This window comes from Mauremys reevesii, linkage group 1 (assembly GCF_016161935.1).
Source record: "Mauremys reevesii isolate NIE-2019 linkage group 1, ASM1616193v1, whole genome shotgun sequence".
Classification (NCBI taxonomy): Eukaryota; Metazoa; Chordata; order Testudines; family Geoemydidae; genus Mauremys; species Mauremys reevesii.
The window spans coordinates 204,672,119-204,697,293 of NC_052623.1; the positions used below are offsets into that span (position 1 = coordinate 204,672,119).

The 25,175-nt window shown below is 45.2% G+C and overlaps 1 protein-coding gene and 1 long non-coding RNA gene across 9 annotated transcripts in view; one reads left to right on the forward strand and one right to left on the reverse strand.

The window, feature by feature from the left end:
* Positions 1-2,060: 2,060 nt before the first annotated feature.
* LOC120387001 lies at positions 2,061-23,194 on the reverse strand. Of its 2 annotated transcripts, none has more exons than XR_005589997.1 (5): positions 23,146-23,194; positions 21,801-21,885; positions 21,590-21,682; positions 3,516-3,573; positions 2,061-3,438 (listed from the first exon to the last, which is right to left on the reverse strand). It is a non-coding gene; the product is annotated as an uncharacterized LOC120387001 (long non-coding RNA). The 2 variants fall into 2 exon arrangements; XR_005589996.1 differs by having other exon boundaries at positions 21,590-21,678; positions 23,146-23,180.
* BOC (BOC cell adhesion associated, oncogene regulated) overlaps positions 6,280-25,175 on the forward strand; it is an 89,689-nt gene continuing 70,793 nt past the window's right edge. For 2 of the 7 annotated variants that reach the window (XM_039507088.1, XM_039507129.1), the window contains exon 1: positions 9,231-9,427. The gene's annotated coding sequence lies outside the window, so the exon portion shown is untranslated. The other 5 variants (XM_039507139.1, XM_039507149.1, XM_039507118.1 and 2 more) reach the window with 4 other exon arrangements.

Here is a 25,175-nt window from a genome sequence, read left to right on the forward strand (position 1 = left end):
AATTAATTTAGGGCATTTTCACTTAGATTAATTAGTAATAATTACGAATTACAGTTGAATACAGGCACTTGTAATGGGGAGACTTTAGGAGTCACTTATTTCCACTTTCTCACTGAGGTAGAAGCTTTGATATTTGGCACATTCATTCATTATGGGCCACTGAATACAGGAAAAATCCCAAATGTTCCACCTTTCTGTCAGAGGCATGAAAAAGTCATCATTCTAACCATTCATGAAAGTTTTTTGTATTCTTCCATGAGGTTAATATAATATAGTCTATCCCTGAATATTTTTAAGACAGTGGACCAAATTTAGAAGCGAGTCTACGCAGCTGTAACTCACAACTTTAGGCGCCTATTGACTATTGCCTTGCATTTTGTACAATCCTTGACACCCACCAACTGCTTGTCTACACACGCAAATTGTACCTCATTAGCTGTACCAGTGTGTAGCTAAAGCAGGAAAACCATCTGAAGGTGGATGCAGCTGTATAGTATCAAGCACCTTTCTACCAAGCATAGCTCTACCTGTACAGGAAGGGAACCAAGCTATAGCAGCATAAGGCACTGTTACACCAGTATAGCTGTGTCCATACTAGGGGTTGTACAGGTATAACTAGACCAGTAAAAACAAAAGTCACCCCCTAGTTGAGATAGTTATGCTGGTACAAAACCTGCATAGCCTAGGCCATGGCAAGTTGGGTGTAAAATCTATGGCTACACAAGAGGGCCCAGAAAAAAAGGAGTATAGTAAGAAAAACAATCAACAGGAGGAGGGTGTAAGAACTTGGCTCCCACCCTGCTAAAATTTACACCTTGTTACAGTGTCTTCTGGTTGCTCAGTATGAGAGCTTCACCATCTTAGACCCCTCTACACATTAATAAGGGGGTTAAAGGGCCTCCTGAGTGTAAGAGGTTATGTCTACACTACAGCCGCTACAGTGATATAGCTATGGCACTGTAGCTGTGCTGGTGTAGGCGTAGCATAGACACTTCCTGCAGCAAGGGAAGGGTTTTTTCTGTTGATGTAGTTAATCCATCTTTCAGATGTCATAGGTTGGTTGATGGAAGAGTTCTTCCGTTGACCTACCCGTATCTACACTGGGGGTTAGGTTGACCTAACTACATCGCACAGGACACACAATTTTTCACAGCCCTAAGTGATGGATATAGGTTAATCTAATTTCCAAGTGTCGACCAGGCCTAAAATAAACTACTTTAAATGTGACTTAAAACCATCTGAAGTGTGTCTATGTTAAGGGGTCGTGCTGGTGTAACTAAATTGACATCAAAGCAATTTAGTTTACACTAGTGCAAATTTCCTAAACTAGATAAGCCTAGTTCTTGCATCACCTCTGAAATTTAGTGCACTGTGTTTTGATGACTTGAGCCCTTCCCTCTTTGTTTTCTCTGATTTGTCTAATCTGTTGTTAAAAGATGCTTAGTTTCTGAATCCTGCTCTGACACTTTCTTCTCCAATCTTCTCTCCAGCCAAACAAGGTTTTATTTGTTTGTTTAATTTGACATGCCAAGAGAGAAAGATCCCATTTCCTATGGATTATCGAAGTCACAAACAGCTTTACAACAGAGTAAACAAAGTAAAACTCTTGTCTCAAGTCTTTGAACTAGGAGCTTCCTAATCACTTCACTTCTTAATGTGATTCCTTTCCCTCTCTCCCCTGCTGCTGTCAAGATGACTTTCTGGCCACTTCTAATAGAGGCTGCTCCCCTCAGCCCAGCCCTGTCCTCTGGATGAAATAATCACAGCCTCTTTGTTCTTCTCTTCACCAATATAACCAGCAATCCAGCTTGACAGCTTTGTACCCCTGCAAAAGGGTTTTTCCCCCTCTGTCTTGTTTTTGGCTCTGTAGCCCAATCTACTCCCAGCAAACTCCCATTTTCACTTAGATCAAGAACTGAAAGCACTTCCTTACTGAGGTTTTTTCCGTCGACTTTACTGGGAGTTTTGCCTGAATAAGGAATTGGTGTTAGGGCTGAAATACACTCTAATTGTGCAGCCACGGGTGTATATTTTAATGCTGATTCAAGATGGGCCTGAGTCACAGAGTTTATAATCAGGATTCAAATTTCCACAGAAGTCTGAGGCATTTGGAATTCCTGGTTTTGGATGGGTTCAGTGCAGAGATAGTTGTCAGCCACAAAATTCAGATTACAAACTTCTCCAAAGTTTTGCGGGTGCTTGGATCTGGAATTTTGAGCTTCCCCTCCCCCTGTTCTGTTTATTACTTCTACAGTAATTGGATGGCATGTGTGGATGAATTCAGCCTAGCAGGATGTATGAGAAAACTCGCTTTCTTCACTGGCTGAATGAGCAAATTTAACTGAGCCTGTTACCCACTGAGTGTCTTATCGAAACTCCACTGTCCAGTTTCCTTTGAGTTCTCTCTTTCATCTGGAGTCTTCTTATGCTCCCCCATCTTCCTCAGCACAATATCAAACAGCTGGAGTTTCTGCAGCTCTGAGGAGGTGGGGTTTTAATCTAACTGGGGCAGCAGTGAGACCAGAAAAGGCTGGGCTTTATTCAGACTAGCTGGTAGCCTAGGACAACAGACACACTGTGGCACATACTGCTGATGAAATGTTGCTAGCTGGGGCTCGAGCCTCATAAATAGTTCATGTTAATAAGTTTCCTTTGAGGGACTGGATGACTTAGGGGATTGGGCTAAAGAGGCTTTTTCATCTTTGTTCCTGGTTCAAATCTGGTCCAGGTCAACAGTAACCAAAAGTCATTGCCGTCTAATGGTTGTTTGATGGCCAGTGTGAAAGTAGTTGGTGCCAGTCGAGTGCCCAGGGGGGCAGATCTCCCTGTCACAAAAACACCACCACTGGTAGCACTCTGGCATTCTCAGGAGAGGTGCCCAGGTCTGAAGGGCCAAAGAAACTGAAAAGCCCTCCAGTTTAGAGGTGGTTGCTCTGGATTTAGGGATGAGGCACACAAGGAGGACAATGCATGTGGAAAACTTGCACTGCAGCCACATGTACTCTTCCGTGCCTGGGAATAAACAAAGAACTAAAAACTCCAGAGCTGTCCTTCTGGTGCCTTGTACTAACACTCATCTCTCTTTACAAACACTGGGCCAGATTTTTTGGGTAAGGTAGGGTAACTCTAAGGCACCTTTCTCTCCTCTTTCTTCCTTCCCACCCCCAATCCTAAAACTGCTCAAGAGCCAGTTCAGCTCCTGTTTAATGTAGAGCATCTTAAAACTGCATTAAATTATGCAGGCACTAATGGTCAGAAAAGTTATTTCACTTCAGTGGGAACTGCTGGGTGATCAGCACTTTTTAAAAACCGGGCCATTTATTTAGGTGCCTGCATGTGGATTTAGGAGCTGAACATAAGAAAATGAGCAGAAAATCTTTCCTTCTTTCTTTCTTTATTTCTTTCTTTCTTTGTTCATTAGACATGAAAGTTAACCTTCTGGAGAAAGAAAATCTTTGTTAAAGATTCAGTAAACCTGCCCATTCAATATACATGTAAGATCCAATGATACACACCCTTCAAGATCTCTAGTATAGCCTCCAGCGCAGACCAGATTTGACATTCCTGGTATGTCTAAATAAAAAAAAACTAGCAGAATTTAAAAAAACAAAACAATAACTTCCAGGTTGACTTTATACATCATAAAGAAGCACACAACTTCCCGCCCAAATCATCACCCACATGAATCAATCTGATTCCTCTTAATGGTGATGTTAACTCTGAAACCTAACGACGATGTAAATGTCAACATTAACTGCTGATCACCTCCGCAGAAATGTTCTCTTCCACTGTTGTTGTGGCTGGATGTAGTGGCAGCTATTGGATCAGGGTGTCATAGGAGCAGCTGGTTTGCTGGGATGAAGAGCGAGGATGAATCAGAACTCCATCCTCCAATATTTAAACTTACCCCAATGGAGATGAATTCCTTCTTCAAAATTAAAAGCCTCAGTTGTCTTCTCATTACCAGAAACATAAACTGCTTCCCACGTGTGGTTCCCAAAAGCTCCAACTGCCCCTTTCTCAGATATCAGAACTTTGAGCATCCCTGCCGACAACTTCTACAGTGCAGTTATATAGTGCAGTTCATAAACAGTGGCACACTACACATTTAGGAGCAAAGTAATACTAATGGAATTGAATATCAAATTATATAAATAATGCATGGAAGGTGTACTGATTGGCCTGGATGTGGGGGCAGTGAGGTGAAGAAGGCATGCAGGGGGGACACATTACTTCATAATTCTGGGGTCCATCTTGCATAACTTAGGTCTGATGTGCTGCAAAAGCCATGTGCTCTTGCATAAGAGCGCTTGGATGCCTAAATTAGTGCAGAATGTGGCTGGCTGATTGTTAAGCAGTGCTGCCTGTAGAAAGCACATTGCACAGACACTCTGAGCTCTGCACTGAATGATGATTTCCAGATGTAGTTTAAGATGTTGGTTTTGACCTCAGTGGCTTGTGGGGGACCATCCTGAGAAGACTGCCCCTCTTCTCTCCCCTGAGGTACTCATGCAGTCCTGGCCTGCAGAAGGGCTCAAGCTAACAAGCCCTGTTGCAAAGCAGAGGGATATTCAAAAGTGGAACTCAAGCCTTTCATTTGGTCCAACAGAGCCCAAATCATTCCCCTATCTCAGTGGTTCTCACCCTTTTTTCATTTGAAGACCCCTACAAATTTCAAATGGAGGTGCAGACCCCTTTGGAAATCTCAGACATAGTCTGTGGACCACCAGGGGTCTGCGGACCACAGATTGAAAACCACTGATCTATGGTAACAACAACCTTTTGTGGACCCCTTAGACATAGTCTGCGGAGCCCCAGGGGTCTGCGGACCATGGGTTGAAAACCCCTGCCCTTTATCAAGCCTGGAAGGAGTCTTCTAGGTATGCTACAGCATGTATTTCTGAAATACATCCAGTCTTGATTTAAAGACTTCAAGTGATGGAATCTATCACAGCACTAGGTGAGTTGTTCCAATTGTTTTAATGGTCCGCATGCTCGGGGTTCAGCTGACCGCCATTATTTTTGGGGGGAAGGAATTTTCCCTCTCCTGGTAGATGGTGGTGGCCCTGAGGTTTTTTTCCTCCTCCTCCATGGGGCAGGGGGGCTTCGCTAAATGGTGGGGAGATCAGCTAATGTGGCCTGCATCTTGCAGGAGGTCAGACTAGATCACTATGAGTTGTTCCAATGGTTTTAATTCCCACTGGGTGACTGGATATGTGAATTATTGTATATATACTGCTGTATTTGGGGGGTGAGTATTAATTTCAGCTTGCATGGGGCTCTTTTTTGACAATTGTATTTGGCTGGGTGACTTATGATATTGGGCTAGAGATAAACATCGTTTGTCCTGAAAAGTCATGCTGTTTTGATAAACGTCTGCGGTCCCCTTACCCTGCCAAGTCAGGCAGGGTGGATCTTGGTGAAGACTAGATAACAGCAATGCACCATGGTGGATCTAGAGAAGATCACAGTCCCAGGGCTATGGGGATTCCTTCTGGTCTCCAGTGATGACATCGTTTGATGAGAGGGATCTGTCTGCTGCCTCTCTATCATCGGGGTTTTCTGCCTGTTGGGTGGCAGGGAAATCTGATGATTTATATCCCAAAGCTTCTTCAGGGGCAAATTCCTCCAAATCCCTGGCCACCTCCTTGAAGAGGAATCTGCTGAGGGTAGGAAGGCTCAGAAGAAAGGGAGGCGGGGAGTTGGAGGTGTAACCCCAGACTCCAAGAAAAGGGACCGAACCTGGGAATGGAGCCTTACCGGACCTTGCTGCTGAGGGAAAGAGGCTTAACTAACTGGTGGCATTGCCAGCATTCCCCTGCTCCACCCCCTTGTTCCCTGGCCATGCCATACGTTCTGTTCTCTCTGCACAGAGGTCTGTGGTCTTTTCTCTCTTGCCTTGGATTTGCTTGGGCTGCTCTTATTTTCCCTGAATCTTTCACAAGGTTTCATTTCTTTCCCCGTCACTCCTCTTTCTCATTCTTCTTTCTTTTGCTCCCCTTCATCCCATTCCCCTTTGAGTGTACATTTTCTCCTGCCCTCTCTCCTTTGGGATACTTCAATGCATCCGAGGGTAAATCCTCTGCCCACTGCCCAGCCTCATTAATGGTGCAACATCGGTGGAAGCGGGGACCTTCTCTTAGAGGAACCACTACCTGGGTAATGCTGGCCAGACAGAATGCTTCAAAGCTTTTTACAGACATTAATTACCCGTGTGACACAGACAAGGCATCTGCCTCACAGGGGTATCCGTGTTTTACAGCTGGGGAAACCGAGGCACACAGAGAGGACTGGACTTGCCAAGATCACACAGTGAGCCATCATCAGAGCCAGTGTGTGGGATCTAATTTTCATGAGGGCCCTGAAGGACAGCAGGTAAATGTGCTAATGTTACATGTAGAGGTGTATTTAATACAAACTTTTGGCCTCCCTCTTTACTGGTACAATTTCTAGACGGAATAGTGGGAAAGAAGTCACACTCAGATCTTGAAGCTGCAGAAAAGGGTGGGCCATGATGTTTTGGTTATATTACATATTCCCTTATGGGACAGTCCTATAGATTTTAATAGAAAATGTCAATTTTCCTCTAGAACCTTTGAACCACCCGGAGAGTTTCATAGAGATTTATGTCCCTGCTAGAGATCCCTTAGCATGGTTAAAAAAAATCTATAGAAAAGACATCCTCTTTATTTAATTCTATAGACAAAGTAATTTCTACAGACCCCTATAGGTTTCATCCCTATTAAAATCTACTGGATTTTTCCATAAGGATTCTGTTCATGTTTATTAGTAGCTCATTTCTTATTATTTCTCTCTCTCTCTCCAAAGTCCAGTCATGATAATCACTGGAGTCTGGTTTTATAGGCTGAGGGAGATGAAAAATAATCCCAGTAAAATGTTTTAAAAGCTCTCTAAAGTGACTTTTCTGCTAAATCTGAAGCATATGCAGAATCCATGAAGTAGTGATGTAGTATCAAGGTTTTGTCAGTACATTCTGTTCTGGCCACGTTGCTCTCAATGAAAGATGGCTCTCTCTGAGCCCAGTAGGTGCTAAGCACCCACAACTCTACTGGCCAGATCGACGGGCAGCAATCGATCCAGCAGGGGTCGATTTATTGTGTCTAGCATCGATTCTGGTACTCCACCTCAATGAGATGCACAAGGGGAATCGACCGGAGATGCTTTTCCGTCAACACAGTGTAGAGTCGCCACCGCGGTAAGTTGTTCTAAGTACATTGACTTCAGTCACGTTATTCAGGTAGCTGAAGTTGTGTAACTTAGATTGATCTTCCCCCATAGTGTAGACCAGCCCTAAGTCAATGGGAATTGTAACGTCAGTGGGAGCAGGATTGAGCCCATGGTGAAAAGAACACCCAGAGGCCTCAATGACAGCGGGAGATCTGTTGTGCTATCTGCTGCCCAAACATGGGGGAGATACGATCCCTGCTCCAAAGAGCTGACAATTTAAAGATTTAAAGCCCAAGCTTGCGAACACTTAAGCACATGTGGTAAATCGATCTTACTTACACAGCTTCAGTTATGTGTAGGGTGACCAGATGTCCCGATTTTATAGGGACAGTCCTGATATTTGGTGCTTTTTCTTATATAGGCTCCTATTACCCGCCCACCCTCTGTCCTGATTTTTCACACTTGCTGTCTGGTCACCCTAGTTACGTGAATAACATAACTGAAGCCAACATAAATCACTTACCGCAGTGGCAATACTGGGCTGAGTCAACGGGAAAGTGTCTCCCATCAATTCCCCTTGTGCTTCTGGTTGAGGTGGAGTACCGGAGTCGACGCTAGAGAGATCGGTGGTCGATTTATCACATCGACACTAGACATGATAAATCGACCCCCACTGCATCCATCGGCCAGTAGTGTAGACAAGCCCGGAGGTGGAGTACACAAATCAATGGGTAAGTGCTCTCCCATTGATTTAGCGTGTCTTCACCAGACTCGCTAAATCGACACTCATTGCATCGATTGCAACAGTAAGTGTAGACAAGCCCTTTTCAGCAGCAGTCCTGTGGACTTAGACGGGACTATACACATGAGTAAAGTTATGCACATGCTTAAGTGTTTGCAAGCGAGGGGCTTACAAAGGTGAGCAAAATCCAAAAGGCTGGGACAGGGGAAGACAATTAAACATCCATCCTTTACAGTTGATATATCTTAGTTTTGTAATGACACATACTTTCCCCAACTTCCCTTCAGCCTAGCGACATCATACAGTATAGGATACAATACTATTGCATGTACAATATGGTATATGGAGCAGTGACTAATAAAGAAAAATAGGGCCCCTGGCTGGTTACATACACACACAATTTTTCCATCAGCAAGGCTGTAGGTTCCAAGAGAGTCCTGCTTTCCTGCCTAAAGATTCAGTGTTGTGTGTAAAGAAAAAGTCACATTGCTGCAGCAGCTCCAGCCTCTAACTGCCCCCCCAATGATGAATAGGGGGTCACTAAGGACTGCCACATACCAAGTCCACAAGACAAGGGGTGGTGGAGGGACCCTCCTTTTTTTGCCAAACTTTTCAGCTCAACTTTCCCAGCTTCCGCTTCTCTGAGGACAGAGGGGGAGGAGGAGGGGAGAGCACCAGGACTGCTGCTTTGTGTGTGTGATTCTTTAAACTCACCCCAATTGCTGGGAGATGGGACAGAGAGAATCCATCTGATGCCCATTATTAGTATTTGGGGAGACTATTGTTTGTTACCTTCCTTTGGGGAGTTATTTTTCCCCCTCTCACGTCTTGCTCCTCCTCCTTTCCCTCCTCCTACTAAGGGGGAGGGGGGAATGGGAGGCTCCAGAAGAGCCACAGGACTGGTAGCAAAAGAAGGGAATTGTTTGAGAGTTCAGTCATCCAAAAAACCTTCTTCCATGTGGCTGCCCTGATTCCAGTGTCTCTTTCTTCCTCTTGCAACAGCTTCCTTCTCCTCCTCCCCCGAGCCCTGCAGAATCCCTCCGCCCCTAAAATTATCCCTAAAATCAACCAGCACGAAAAGAAAGTAAGTCCCCAAATCAAAACCCCCTGAGTCCTTTGCTGAGTTCCAGATCCGGCCTGGAACTTCCCAGCCCCTGGACATTAGCCTCTTTGTTGCTTCTTCTCATTTTGTGTATCTTTGTGTTTCTCCTTCCTGCTCCATCAGAGATCACCGGTGAGTGAAACAGCTGGGGGTGGGGTGGGGAGGTTAAAAAAAGTTTGCTTTGGAGCGAGCGAGCGAGAGACGTTCTGGTGGGTTGTGGTTTTTCCTTTCCTTAAGCTCCTACGTGTAGGAGCCGCAAATCTTTGTGTTGGAGTTTGGGAGGGTTGTTTGCTGGATGCTTTTAGGGGAAATCTCTGTGGTTTGTGTTTTTTAATGCAATAAAAATAGCAAGAGAAGAAGAGTTTCCCCAGCGATTCCCTCGCCCCCCTTCCATGGTGAGTTTTGTTTTTGACCGGGCAGGTGGGATTTGGGGGCTTGTTTATTTCACTCTGTCTGTTTCTCGGCATTAATGGAGGGCCCTGTACGCACTCTGTGGGTACTGCAGCTCCAATGCCCAAAACTTCCCCGAAGATCAACTCGGCTCCCTTCCCCAACCAACAAGATACGGGGGAAGAAGATTAAGAAACAGATTTCTTTACTCCCCTCCAGCTTTCGTAACAAATAGTGGATTTACTTAAAAAAATGATGGGAGTTTGCAGAAAAGACAACTAATGCAAAGGCATCTTGACTTGTGATTATGTGGAGGGGTTCCTGTTGCAGAGAGAAGCGTGGGTGGGTTTTCTGTGAGTAAAATGTTTGTTCACTGCCTGTATTTTCTTGTGCAATTGTATATTTTAGTCCTTATGCGAAGGTGATCGGTGAAATAGATGGGGGGTGGGGGTGTTAAAAGAGAGTTGGGGGGGAATCGCTTTCTGCTGTGATGTGGGACTTGAGCGGATGTTATGCGTGTGTAGCTTGGTGTTTGGACTGTAACTTTGGCAGGTCCTTGTAACATTGCCTTTAAATAGAAAATGCACCAATTATTTAGGGGAGGGAAGGGTTCAGGATTTATAGCTGCATTCAAATTACTCTTTTAATTAAGAGTTTTGAAGAACTTGCTAATAGTCTATTATTATTATTATTTATTATTTTCTAAGCAAGCACCTTTCTTGATACCCCCCAAAGGGCAAAACTGATTTAACACACACATTTTATTTTTGACTAAAACTTATGCCTGTAGAGGGGCCACAGTTCCACAAGTATATTTCAGTGAAGTTGTGGAAAAGGTATTTCAGGATCTAGTCATCTTGGTGTTTTATTTTTAATGAAACTCTATTGCCTCCGTGCATATTCTGGTTTATGTGAACAGGAGAGTGTGAGTCTATATATACAGACTGGTCTGTGTTCACATACAATTTCTTGCATGTCTTAAATTGTTTGATTTACTTGGTGACCAATTCTCTTAATTTCTGCGTAGCTACCAAGCAGCACTGCGCAATGTCATTTTGATATGTCCATCTGCAGCCTGTCAAGCTTCATTTCCCATGGTTTAATCATTTTCCACTATGAAGTTTTTTAAAAGAATATTAGGGGTTTTTGTGTTGGTGGTGGGTTTTTTTTGTTTTTTCTTTTGTTTGCAAGTAGGGTTTTATTTTGGTTTTCCTATCCTTTTGGGAGTGTGCTTTCTCAGTCTGCCTGCATTTGGAAGAGAGAGAATTGTTGGCTTTGCACACACACGAACACGCAAGTCACCTTTTTGGTGGGTTGGATATTGAGGTTTACGGCTATGGGAAAGGTTTCAGAAGAAACACTGTGAGGGTTGCAAATGATGGGTGTTTTGTTTTATAAATGACCTAAATAACTGAATGTAAATAGCTCCCCTTGCTAATAGGAAGCACCCTGGACTCTGTTGGGGAAGATATAATTTAGGGAGAGTTATGATTTTCCCATAGAATGGATGGATTTATCTGTGGCAAGAAATCAGTGGAGTTTTGCTTCCCTCACAATCAAAAGGTCTAATCCTCCAGGTCTAAAGCAGGCTAAATCCCCAATAGGTGTTGTTGCGAATTAAGAACGTGGCCTACAGGTATAATTATGTTGTTACAGCTGTGTTCCTATCCTCTTTCCAGTTTCTGACTTTATCTTTCTTAAATGCTGCCCTTGGGAGCCGTGTATGTGGTGTGCTCACTTTTAGTTAATGATGGATACAAAATAGGGAAACTTACAAAATGGAGTTGCTCATGCTAACTACCCTTAACAGTGTTTTCTGTTAGAGCTGAGATCAGACCTAGTGCTCCCCTCCTTGCTGATGGAGTTCTGTGTAGGAAAAATAGGGCATGTTCACATGAAGGAAGTGCAAAAGGCTGATGTACAAAACTAAGGTTCAAATTCATTTCACCCTTTCAAAAATAACTCCTCTTTTGAGAGAGGGCTCAGTGAAAACTGTAAAGGTGGCAGCCTCCACACTGCCCTCTCTTCTGCACTAGGGGTAAAGAGGATACATTACAGGTGGCTGTGTGGCTGCTACATTCTAGGATGTAAATTCTCATGGTCACGCTCTACTTCCTTAGGGATTGGAAAGCACCGCTTTTCCTCCTCTGTTTGTTACTGTGATGCGCTGGGTCATCCACCTGACACAACACAGCACCTGGGCTGTTTGGTTTCACCTTGCTGAATGGGACACTTAAGTATTCATGAGGTCTTTCTAGCCCCTTGGGTGTCAGACCCTCTCAGCTTTTCCTTTTGGGGTTTGTTTGGCCAAAGAACAGCTGAATAATTGCCCAACTCCCCTTGCCTCCTGAAATTCCTCGCACTCCCTCCCCCACCGCCACCCAAACCCTGCAAGCTTCGCTATATTGACCATGGAGCGCAGATCCAGGGGTGCAACTCCCATTCACCTGTGTTACTGAGAGTGGCAGAATTCAGCCTTAGGGGTCTATCTTAAGTCCCCCAAACAAGGAAACCTGCAGCTAAGGTTGTAAACCCATGGAATCCTCTGAGCCCACTTCAGAGAATGGTGCAAAGAAATAAAGCTCTTTCCCGGCCTAAGAGGAGATCAGTGTGACAGCAGTCAGAAAAACTCCTTGTTTTTCTCAATGATACTGGATCAAATGTGCTTGGTTTCCAATTCAACAGATTATTTTACTTTTCTAACTACCAGTGCCACCTGGGTTCTTCCTGCATCTCTCACCCTGAGGAGTGAGCAAGGCTGACAGCTGGATTATGTGCTCCCAGAAGAGATTCCTGCTCCACTGTTGTGGCTGTTTTAGGGCAGAGTAGAAACAGGGGCTGAAGAATAATCTTCGGGTTAAAGCACAGGGCTGGGTGTAAGGAGACTTGGATTCTATTCCTGGCTGACACAGACTTCCAGTGTGATTTTTTTGAGGTAAGATCCTTCCTCCCTCTTTGCCTCAGTTTCCCCATTATTAAAATTTGGTCTAATACTGACCTAACTCAAGAATGGAAAGCACGATAGAATTGCAAATATGATTAATAATATTGACACTTCAGGGCCAACAAATATAAACCCTTGTTTCTCTTGGTAAAGCGAGGCTAGACATTGGATGCATATGGTGATATCCTCATTTCAGTTCTTCCCCCTATATAGTGGGTAAAAGAGCTGAAGCAGCATAAAGGGGATCTAAAAGGATTCCCTTGTCACAGGATCTGAGGAGGACAGCCGCAGAGTGCTTTCTGAGGCCCCCTGGCAAGCCTTGAGGGGCATGTGTACCCGGAGCACAGCTAGAGGGGAACTAAGGCATGTTTAGGGACGGCCATAGGCAGCAAGGATAGGGTGCTGTAACTTAGACAAGCCTGCAGGTTTGTCCAGCTTACAGTGGGGGCCATGGGATGGCAGAGGAATGGGAGGAAGCCACCTTAGCCTCTTCTCCACCTGGGCAGTGAATGCTGCGCTGCACTGCTGAGAGGCATAGTGCAGAATCTCACCCCTTGGAGGAGGAGTTGTGTTGAAAAGGGTAAGCTAGTTTCCTGACTACAACCATAGTCAAGGCACATGATCCTCTGTCTAGGATGACTTCAAGGTGACTAATAACAAAACATTCAATTTAACCCTGGGGCGAAAGGAAAAAGGCAAAGCAGCTAAACCATATGTTTAAAGCCACCCTCCCGTCATTGCACGCTGATGGGCAGATTGTAATGCATAGCTGAGCAGCTGAAGGCCAATGAACGTCTCTGGGTTTAGGCTGGTGTAACAGATAGCCCCAAGACATTGGAACCACTGCAGACAATGAGGGTTCATGGTTGACTTCGCCCTGCTCCCATGAGAGTCAGTGGGAATTTTGACTTGAGCGAGAGAAGAGTTAGGCCAACTCTGAGTAGTTTTGAAAATACCACCTCAGACATCTTCTAGGAGAGGTTTGCGAGGTAGAGCTTGTTGAGGTCATCTGTTCAGATCCATCACGTTAAATGCCTGGTTTTGCTGGCTTGTAGTTGGTGCGTTGTGGTCAGGGGATTGCTGATCTTTTGGCTCAGGTGACCTGCCTCCTGGGTGGAACCTGTTCAGCTTTAAAGCTCCTTCAGAAACATTAGCTGGAAATCCTATTGCATGTGCATGTTGCAGTAACCAGCCATTGAGCTTTGATAATTATAGTGCTGAGTCAGCCCATTGCTTGTGGAATCACAGTTCTGAAGATGCAGCAGTTTAGCATGGTTGTAAATAGGCTCAGAAGGATCAGATTTTTATCTGTAAATGTCGATTTCCCCATGCATGCCAAAACGGCCGAAAACACATTTACCACAACGACGATCGAAATTTGCAGATAAGCAAAGTAACAAAAATGCAGCTTGAGAGCTTGTTTGAATTTGATTTAAGGATATTGACTTTATATTTTGACATGGGGTGTTTTAACGCGTTTAAAGCTTTAACTTTATGAATCTCAGCGTCTGCTATTGTTAAATAATTATCTGACTCTTCCCTCTCTCCCCCCCAAAATTCCCACAACTGAGAACTTTTAAACAGATAAAAATAGATAAAAAGGCATAAAAATAAACATCAGTGTCATCTGTCAAAATTGTAAAGAAATAAAATTCAGCTTCTGCCAAGTCTAGTTATAACGTAGCCTGACTTAAAGGCGACCGTTTCTCTTAGGCTATGGCTACACTTGCACTTCAAAGCGCTGCCGCGGCAGCGCTTTGAAGCGCTAAGTGTAGTCAAAGCGCCAGCGCTGGGAGAGAGCTCTCCCAGCGCTGTCCGTACTCCACCTCCCTGTGGGGAATAACGTACAGCGCTGGGAGCCGCGCTCCCAGCGCTGGGGCTTTGACCACACTGGCGCTTTGCAGCGCCGCAATTTGCAGCGCTGGAGAGGGTGTGTTTTCACACCCTGCTGTAGCGCTGCAAATTTGCAAGTGTAGCCAATGCCTGAGTCAGAACAACCCCCCAAAGACTTTGCAGGTGCTTAACACCTGTTTGTTCCTGTCCTAAGGACTCCGGTTGGGACATCCTCTTCAGTTACCCTGGTGAGTCTTGTGTCCACAACGATGCAGGAAACGAGTTGCTAGTATTCACCAGAGCGACAGTGCAGCACGGGGTCAGTGAGGGTGCCCAGCAGCATGTGACTGGCAGTGTAGGTGTGGAGTTCTGGTGGACGCTGGGAAGGTGCCAAGCAGAGCTGTCCCTTTGGTAGGGCGAATTGGGGCAACTGCTCCAGGCCCCACGCTTTGGGGGCCCCCGTGGCTGCGATTGGCCAGCGTGGTCGGTCTCGGAAGAGACGAATCCTTCACTTCCGCCCTGGGCCCCACACTTCTAGGGACGGCCCAGGTGCCAAGGCTCATTAGGATGGAGTGAAGCATTCTCCTAATCTCTTTGCTTCTCAACATGCTTAGGCGGGGAGATGATGGTCAGAGCCATTCTGATCACCTGCAAGTACCCCCCACACCAGTGCTCCTTGACATTGTGAAACTGTTTGATTAGGAATGGTGAAGTGGAGCTGTGTTGAGCGCACAGAGCTCTTCTGTACTCAGTGCCTACTGCCACCTCCACAGAGGCAGAGATTAAGGTGGGTAGGAGTGCAGTGTGGAAGACATTAACTTACCCTTGCATTCCCTAGCTCTCAGAGGTTGACCGTTAGTTGCTCACCATGTTCTGGAAGCAAATGAAGTGGCGGTAGGCAACCTTCATTCTGCATTCACTATGGGGTTTTGGCAGGATGCAATGGCAGATGGATGTAAAATGACCTAATCCCAGGTCCCAGTGAAGTCGATGGCAAGCTCGCCGTTGACTTCAGTAGGCTCATATAAGGTTTGGATAAACATTCCGAAATCTCGGTGGCTGTTCAGGCCTTCTGGATCTGTAACAATGGGCTGGGGGACTTTCACTGAGCTATGTATAGCAGGATCCATGCAGCGAGTTACTGTGTGGGAATCTGGGGTGCTGTGATATTGTGTGGCAAGGCAGGGTATGAAACTCACCATGTAGACAAGCCCAAAGATGAATATTTGTGTTTAAAGGCTTTTCAGTTCTTGCCTATTTCTATAAATGCCATGGGCGTGCAGGGCTCTAACTAAGAAATGACACATCCCTGCTCAGAGGGTCTTAGATACTAACTCAGCTGGAACCAGGAAGCAAAGAAGTACAAAAATGTAAACACAATTTTAACAATGACAAAGGTAGCCAGGTTTATTTTTAAACACCACCCCTCAAAAGAAAGTGAGCGTCAGATGGCGTTTTGGAGAACGGGTTGGATCACTTTTAGTTGACTTCTTAATTTTATTTTTATTCAGATTGACAGTGCAAATTGTTGTTTTCCCACAAAAGAGGTGGTGTCCCATATGCAGTTTAAAGGCTCAGTTGTGCTTGACAGTCACACTTATAAGCTCTTTGGGGGAAGAACTCTCCGTCCTGAGTTTGTACTGCACCTAGCACAGTGGGGTCCTGGCTTGTGTCCGGAGCTCCTCGGTGCTACCGTAATAGACTATAAGAGTCCTGAGTAAAAGGTGGTGCAGAGCTGCTTGCCCACAACGGGAACTAAAGGATCTTGTTTCAGGGAGTATGTGGAGCTACACGAATGCTGCACCCCATTATTAGGCAGAGTGCCAGTGCCAAGAAGGAGACAGACTTGGACCCTGCCCTCTCCTCAACTGGTTCAGAGCAGCTTTCACCTGGTAGGATGTGGGGGGAGATCAATCCCTGAGCTCCTCTCAGATGTGAGGATTGTGATTGTGCCTGGTTGTTGTATAGCGACCATAGGCTTCTTGGGCTTAATCCAAACCTCACAGAAGTCAGGCATTAGGAGGATACAGCGGAGTCAAGGCAATATGGGCTGCAGTGGGTATACGCAGACTGTTGTAAAAGTTCAGTCAGGGATTGAAAGTAAATCACTTTCATCCCACTTGGTCTGTCTTCCCTCCAGGAGTTCAGCTATTTGCCGATAACAACCAGTAAGTCTGTCAACCAAACCTCACTGGTGGGAATTCCGTTTTGGCAACCAAAGGTCCCATCCAGCAAAGGGATCAGTAGAGTCAGGGTCTTGCTGTGTGTGGATCCTTTTGCCGGGCACTGAAATATATTTATTGGATTCAGTGCCAAGGATTCTAACTGATTTTAGGCATGGGCCTGCATGTCAGACAGTCCCCTGTTGCTATAATGATACAAATGTGGGGCAGTGAGAGGGTTATCCCTTTAAGAACTCTAGCATTAACTTTCTAACATCAGACCAGAAGCCTTTAGGTTATTTTTATTTTCTCCAAACCACTTCAAATTGCCTGAAATTAGAGGCTTTCCGCAATGGAGGGTTGGTGCCATCTGAAAGCTGGCAGCCGAGCTGGCTGGTTAGATAGAGCCCTCTGAGCCATTGCATAATGGTAAACAAGGCCCCGTCTACATTAAGGAAATTTACACAGGTGTAACTCCAGCAATGCGGTCACACTGGTATGACCCCCTGACCTAGATGCATTGCACTGGCCCAAAGCAGCGCTTACCCTGGTACAGCTTAATCTAGTGAGGCACAAAAATAAACTGCACCAGCATAGCCCCTGCTTTTCGCTGCTGCAGTGTGTCTAATTATGGGTCCACACTGATGTAGCTACCTTGATGCTTATTTCCTTAATGGAGACAGGGTCTAAAGCTGTTTCAAAACAATGCAGATACTGCCCACCTGCCCTGCGCTGAGGAGCGCTGAGATGAAGGATGGCTCGGGGGAGACCCACGTTCAATCCCCTGTTCTACCAGACATCTGGTGTGCCTTGGGCACGTCAGTTAGCCCTCTGTGCCTCAGTTCCCCATCTGTAAGAACGCACTTGCCTACCTCACAAGGGAATGGTGAGGATAAATTCAGTAAAGATTGTGAGGTGCTGTGATTCTGGAGGCCATAGATAGGAACTGCGATTGGTTTAGGATGGAAATGTAGCATGCCTCTTCAAGCATGGCAGTGTGGTGAAAGGCTTGTACTGGATGGATGGGAAGCTTTCTGGGGGCTCTGTGCAGTGCTTTGAGATTCAGAGAACAAGCTGGTGACCTGCTATAGAAGACCTGTTAGCTGAGTGTGACCATCAGGGAGTCTAGTGTTGGTAGCAGAATTGAAAATTTGGTCTTATCTTCAAAGAAGCCCTTTGATGCCACACTTTGAAAGTGGAGAAAGAGGAGGCAAGAGAGAGATCATCACATCCAGTAGGAGCCCAGTTGCCAGAGAAAATGTCTGAGAACAGTCTGAGCTGTTCCTGTTTAAAATCCAAAGCCTAGATTAAGTCCATGTAGAGGCCTTCTCCCCAGAGAGCACACTGGCAATACTCCATGCAGCAAGGGTTTTCTCTCGCAAACAAGTGGACAGTTATTTGGAAGCCAGTAGTATTTTGAATGATGACTAATATTTTTACGTTCATCTGGGGCCTTTCATCCCAGAAAGCTCCAAACTATAGATAATGCATTGAGGGTTCTCTTCACTCCATCCCTTCCAATCAAAGGCACTCAGCTCTGGGGTGAGAGGATGGCACTCAATCAGTGCATAGCATGGCTGTGGGTGGTATGGGCACATTTTGGCCAGCTGCTCTCTGAGCCTGCCATCGCCAGCAAGCACTTCCTTTGGGTCCCAGGGCCCCAGACAACTGGCACAGGAGTTAAAGGAAAGCTGTTAGGTCAACAAGTCTGAGCTGTGTCAGGCCAAGATGGTGGGACTGAGATCCAAAGCTGAAGCATTCTCTTGGAACTCGCTCTGGGTGGGATTTTCCAAAGCACCGAAGTGATGCAATGCAAGACACATTGAAAGTCAGTGGGCCATGTGCTCCTAAGTCACTAAGGTGCTTTTCAAAATCCAAACGATTCTCCTTCCTTTTAAAATCAGGACCTTGTTTTCTAGAGTGCCCTCACTGATCCTGTGTTGTGGTGTCACCCAGGGAACAGGGAGCTGGGTTTCCACCTTGTTAAGGTTCAAACAGTCTAGCTCCAAACCGCCACCTTAAGCTCTACCTGGAAACTACTTGGAAACGGACTATGAAGCATCAATGTGATGTGATCTCTGTGCGAGGCCTGGCTTACTAAGTAGGGTGTGCCAATCCAGGTGATCCCACGGTGTCGTTCCAAGTAGAGAGTGTCGCATTAGTTTAATCTTGAGAGGGAAAAGGCCTGGATTTCTGTGGTAAAGACGACCTCTGAGAAGAAAGGTTGCACCCTTCTCAACAAGCACAGATGAAAGAAAGCAATCTTGGCCATCTGTGTGTACTTATGTGGCCCACATCACCTTAATAACTAAGTTCCTCACAAACATTGAGCTATGATGTCTTGCATTTCTAAGGATCTCTCCATGTAAGGATCATACTGTGCTTTACTAACTAATGAATTTAGCCTCACAACTTCCCTTTCTACCTTATCTTGTAGGGACTGGGGACTACTCATGTGCATGCCAAACAGAGGCCAGAAGTCCTCTATAGACAGTAAATTGCATTTACACAACATACTACAGATTGTGTTGGCTCTGGCTTCCACTTAACTGTGAGTTTTGACTTCAATTTATTTCATTAGGAGCAGGTACAAGCCTTAAGTATACAACAGCGAGTAGTAATGAAAATGCGCTGGTCTCACCTAAATTGGCAGTTGAGCTGCCTTTAAGGAAGGCTATGCTGCTTGCTGGAGGGGTGGGGGATGGCTGGAGAGGAAATAGGATGGCATTTATACACATACCACTTGGTTCTGCAATCTCAAACATGGTAAGTCCTATTTATTATGCACCTTTGGTCACCTCACCTGCACTCTGCCCACCAATCCATTTCGGCTGGGACTGCTTTCGATATCCCAAACCCCAGAGCTATTTCAAAGAGCCACTGTTTAAAAAATACTAACCGAACAAGCGCGCACACATTTTACCAGACCAAAAAAATGTGAGCATAACCCGTTTAATAGTAGAAGAGTTAAGCTAAGAGGAGGTTTGTTAATATGACTCTCCAGGTGAGAGCCTGAGAAGAGCTTCTTGCTCTCCTTTTACTCTAAATCTTAAATTATTATTTGTATTACTGTAGCACCTAGAGGAATCAGCCACGTTCTGGGCCCCATTGTGCTAGGTGCTGTACATACACATAGTGAGAGAGTCCCTGCTTCAAAGAGCTTGCTTTCTAAATGGAGAAGACAGGCAAAGGATGGGAGGGAAAACCAAGCGAAGTGACTGGCCCAAAGTCACCCAGCAGGTCAGTATCAAAACGCAGAGTGGAACCCACATCTCCTGACTCCCAGCCCAGTGCTCTATCCATTGGCCCACACTAACTTTCTGAGGAGGATATCACAGCTGAACATTTTGCTTTTATTTTAGCTAGAGAGGTAAAGAGGAAAAAGGGGTGTTGTGAGGCTAAATTCAGAAGATGCCGGCATACCTACACTAGCTTGGATTGAGCAACTCGCTAAAAATGGCAGTGTAGCCATGGTGGGATGGACTAACTACTGCATAAGTACCTTTGGACCCAGATGGGATTCTACTTGGGCAGCCCACAGCTACACTGCTATTTTTAGCCAGCTAGTTTGATCGAAGCTAGCTTGGGTACATCTACATGAGCTGCACTTGCACTGCCCGATTTGCTATGTAGACTCAGTTATCTATGGTGCCTACCACTGCAGTGTCGAAGCGCCTGTCAGCCTGAAGAAAGTTGAAGGGAGCTCCGCTGTGATCCTGGGGAAAGGGCAGGTGAAAGGAAAAGTGCAAGGCCGGCCTAGGGGAAGGGAAAGAACCAGTTCCATATAAGGGAACCAGCTAACAGGAGAGAATTAGCTGAGGTATGGTGACTTGCAAGCTGGAGAGTAGTTGTCAGAGAGTAAGGGAACTAGTGTGACTAATTTGTGTGCTGCGGACAAGGCACAGTTATTATATAAATATCACTCCCATTCTCTCTTGGGGTAAGGAGGCTGGGACTAGGCTTCTGATCCTTCTGCTCCAAAACCACAAGCCTCTACTACATGAGCCAAAGGCAAACGGTTATAGCTGCTGCCAGTCGTGGGCCCCTTAGCTGTGCTGTGGACTCAGTCAGTAGAGGGCAGCATCACTTGCATGTATTGATACAGTCAGTACAGGAATATTCTGTGTTGCAGGGAAGTGAGGGAGGGGTCAGGAAGATGGTGGTTTGAGGTGCATCATGGGAGGAGTGGAGTGATAAAGGGCTACTCCTCATTCTAAGTGCTCTGAGGGATAATTAGACTTGTGGTGGGAGGGGAAAAGAGTTATGAAGGGACCTCACAAAACTGGGTGAGTGAACAACAAAATGGCAGATGAAATTCAATGCTGATAAATGCAAAGTAATGCACACTGGAAAACATAGTCCCAATTGCATATAAAATGATGGGGTCTAAATTAGCTGTTACTGCTCAAGCAAAGGATCTTGGAGTCATTGTGGATAGTTTTCTGAAAACATCTGCTCAATGCAGAGTGGCAGTCAAAAAAGTGAACAGACTGTTAGGAAGCATTAAGAAAGGGATAGATAATAAGGCAGAAAATATTATAAAGCTGCCATATAAATCCATGATAAGCCTATACCTTGAATATTGCATGCAGTTCTGGATCCTCTATTGCAAAAAAGATATATTAGAATCGGAAAAAGTACAGAGAAGGGCAACAAAAATGATGAGGGTTATGGAACAGCTTCCATATGAGGAGAGATTTTAAAAAGACTGCAACTGATCATCTTAGAAAAGAAACAACTAGGGGGGGATATGATAGACATCAATAAAATCATGAATGGTGAGGAGAAAGTGAATAGGAAGGTGTTCTTTACCTCTTTGCATAACACAAGAACCAGGGGTCATCCAATAAAATTAATAGGCAGTAGATTTAAAACAAGCACAAGGAAGTAAGTACTTCTTCACCCAAAGCAGTCAGCCTATGGACTTGTTGCCAGGGGACGTTGTGAAGGCCAAAAATATAACTGGGATAAAAAAAGAAGTAGATACGTTCATGGAGGATAGGCCCATCAATGGCTATTAGCGAGGAGGGCCAGGGATGCAACCTCATGATCTGGTTGTCCCTAATCCTCTGACTGCCAGAAACTGGGACTGGATGATGGGATGGATCACTTGGTGATTGCCTGTTCTGTTCATGCCCTCTGAAGCATCTGGCAACAGCCATTGTCAGAGACAGGATACTGGGGTAGATGGGCCATTGGTCTGACCCGATATGGCAGTTCTTACTTACCGTAGCACCATCCCATATGCCATTCTACTTTTCCACTTTCCAAACCCAGGTTGCATTCAGTGTACCAAACAGATTGCTGAAACATCAACCTAGCTGGACCAAAACAAAGTGGAAATGTTGACTCAGTTGCTGGGGTGGGATGTAAGGAGAGGTCCTATAAGGAGATGTTTGGAAAATTGGGTCCCCCTTATGAATCGAGAAAATAACTTACCTCTCTCCCAACACAGGTGTGTGTGCATGCGCGCACACGGACACCCCTACCCCTCTCAATTTACCAGTAAAACTTGTCTCAGGATCTGTGATGAAAAAGATTGTGGAGGGTGGAGAACTGGATTAGAGACAGATCACAGTTAAGATGTTATACTCAAGGAGTGTGTGTGTGCTTTCTCTCTGAGGGGATTGTGATCAGAACCTGTTGGGTTTTGTCCCTGCCCAATGTTTTTATCTGAACTCCCCACGTTAAGGCCCCCATGCCCTAATTACTGTTACCAGAGCTGAGAGGGACTCGTTGTGGCTCATTCCTTGTGCTCCTGTTAACAGAGCTCCTGAATAGTCTGAGGGAGTCAGTCAAGAACAACCCAAGGTGTTTCCTCCCAGGTCTAAACATGCTCCCTCAACAGTGCTCCCAGTCATGCTTGACCTGGGGACAAGAGACCAATCCCGATGTGCAAAGGCTGGTTCCGTTGTACAGTAGGTGATGGGGGATTGCCTTTATTCCCTGGAATTGAAAGCAGAGGGTAATTCTGGTGAATGGTTATTCTTAGGAGATTTTGGCCCCATCCAGACATGAAGATAAGCCCTTTCCAGATTTGATTCGAAGGTGTGTGGATGGGGTGAGGAGGTGTCAATTTGAATCTTGGGATTTGAATCCAAGCCTTTGGTTATGGTTTTTGACCCATCTCTAAACAGAGAAATGACTCTCTAGGAGGCAAATTCACATGTGGCATAAGCAAATACAGCTCCGCTGAAGTCAGCGTGTGCACATGGTCTGGGTTTGGCCCAAGGAGTTTATCTGTCAGTCTAATCAGTTGGCTGCTACATGTCAATGCTGCCATTGCTTTATTGAAGAAGTTGGTGTAATAGCACCGGAAGGGGCGAGGGGATCCCAGGTAACATGACAAGGACTGTAACGGTCCAAGAAGGGACTAGGGACTGTGTCCACAGCATGGTAAATCTACTGAAACTTTTGGATCAGCCTTATAGCTTTTGGAGGCTCCCATGAAAAATAAATGATAGTGAGAAGCAGGGAAGGGAAGATGACGGAGTATGTGTGGAAACCTTATGCTCTGGACGCTATAGAAAAAAGAGACAGACTTTGCCTGGGCAGGAGGAGGGGAGGGAGGGAAATTATTATGGTTTCATTATTGGATTTGTTGCAGAAATGTTGTTTTGCACCTCTGTCATGCCTTATATTTGTATAGCTTGTCTTTTTCATTATTGGGCACTAAAGCACTTTAAAAATCATAATTTATAGGAAGAGTTCACTGCAGCTGTTTAACTACCCAGAGCAACACCAGAATGCCATTTCCTCCCATTTTAATATTGCATTTACTTACCTTGTAAGCTCTTTCGGGCAGGGACTGTCATTTTGTTCTGTGTTGGTCCAGTGCCTGGCATAATGGGGTCTTGGTCCATGACTGGGGTTCCTAGGTGCTATGGTAATACAAATAATGCATAATAATTTTATTGCAAAGATCTATAGCACTTTACAAACTATTAGATAGGCGAGAGTGAGTGAGTGAGACTGGATTTGCTTCCCTCCCTGCTTAAAATCCTCAAAACATGCCTTTCCTTTCTGCTTCAAATTTTGCAGGGATGGTCTGTGACAAGTGGACACTGTTTGGTGTAGATTGGAGGTGATGTGATTCTAAGTCTTGGGTTGAAACCTGACTGGAAGGGGGTCTGAGATAGTGGCAGTCACTAAGGTGGAGTGGGGGCAAGTTTGGGATTAGCTGGCATAGAAATAAGAGGGTAGAATTGGATGGGAGTTTGCATAGATTGTTTGCATATACTGATAGTTTCTTCTTCTTGTGGTAATTGGGGCTACTGAATATGTGGCAGATGTCCCTCCTCCAAAGAAGTGATTGACGTCCTCTGTAAGTATTTAAATTGTAAGCTCCTTGGAGCAGAGACTCTGTTATTGTATGTTGGTACAGTACCTAACACTATCAGGCCTTGGCCCTTGTTGGGGTCTCTGTACTACTCTAGTAGTAGTATAAGAGGAGTACCAGGTGCTCTTGACTCTCTTTCATTAGCCAGACAGAGTAAGAAGAGCTCTGTGTAAGCTTGAAAGCTTGTCTCTTTTACTGACAGAAGTTGGTACAATAAAAGATATTACCTTACTCACCTTGTACCTCAGAGAGCGTAAGGATCAGTCGGATAGGTGGAGGTTTCCTGTAGTGTTCCTCATATGCGAGTGCGATAATATCTGAGAGGGATCCTATTTTCTCAGGCCTCTGCTTGGCAAGTGGTTCTAGAGATGCCATCCTGGATGGGGACGCACTTATCCATCAAGTAGGCCTGATGGTGTCATGCAGTATGAGGTGCTCTGTGGCATCATAGGAAAGCATTTTATGTTGAGAAAAGAATGCATGATCCTAAAGGGTTCACACTCCTTCTATGATGTAGGAGAAGTAGAACCTCTGTGCATATTCTATGGCCAGGGCATAGGCTTGTAAGAATTTCTTGTGTCAGAGAATGTGTGTCTTTTCCTGGCTAGACACTGGTATTTTATTCTTTCCTGCTTCACTGTTGCAGGTCATCCAAGAACCAGTGATCAATGATTGATAGTATGCCACTGAGGGCTTGTCTTCACATACTGCGCTACAGCGTTGCAGGTTAAATGAAGATGCTACTACACCAATAGGTGAGCTTCTCCTGTCGGCATAGATAATCCACCTCCCCAAGAGGCGGTAGCTATGTCGAGGGGAGAAGCTCTCCCACTGACATAGCGTTATCTACATGTGGGGATAAGTCAATATAAATACGTCACTCAGGGGATGTGGATTTTTCACACCCCTGAGTAACGTAGTTATACCGATATACGTCTGTAGTAAAGACCTGGTCTGAGTCTTCTGTTCCTTGGCCTCTTGGTTGGGGACAGTTTTCTTTAAGGATTTCTTACTATTTAATTGTTTAGTGACTTTCCACCCAGGCACTAGAGCTGGACACCTCTTGTATTTGCATTTGTCCAAAGTGGCAAAACAATCACCTCCCAGTATCCTGAAAATGAATGCCTATGAATGAATTTACAAGAGAGGCATGCTTCCTGAGAATTGGGGTCCAGCTGATGAATTTGGGGATAGGTGAGATTACTCTTATCTGAAGTAACTTGGTCATGAGTTTTGTTCCCTATTTGGTTGATTTGTGGAGGATGGGTGAGCATGAGGGAGAGGGAAGCCCAAAGTTATTAGTGATGGCCTCTAAGGGGTGGGTGAGGTAAAAAGAGAAGGCCTTATGGAAGTAGGCACTGACTGTTGCTCTATGGTTTTGCAGTGGGGCCCTGTTCTCAACAGACCCTGAGGCACTATTGTAATATAAATTATAAAAAAGCTAGGTAGCAACACCTTGCTGAATGGATTTCCTT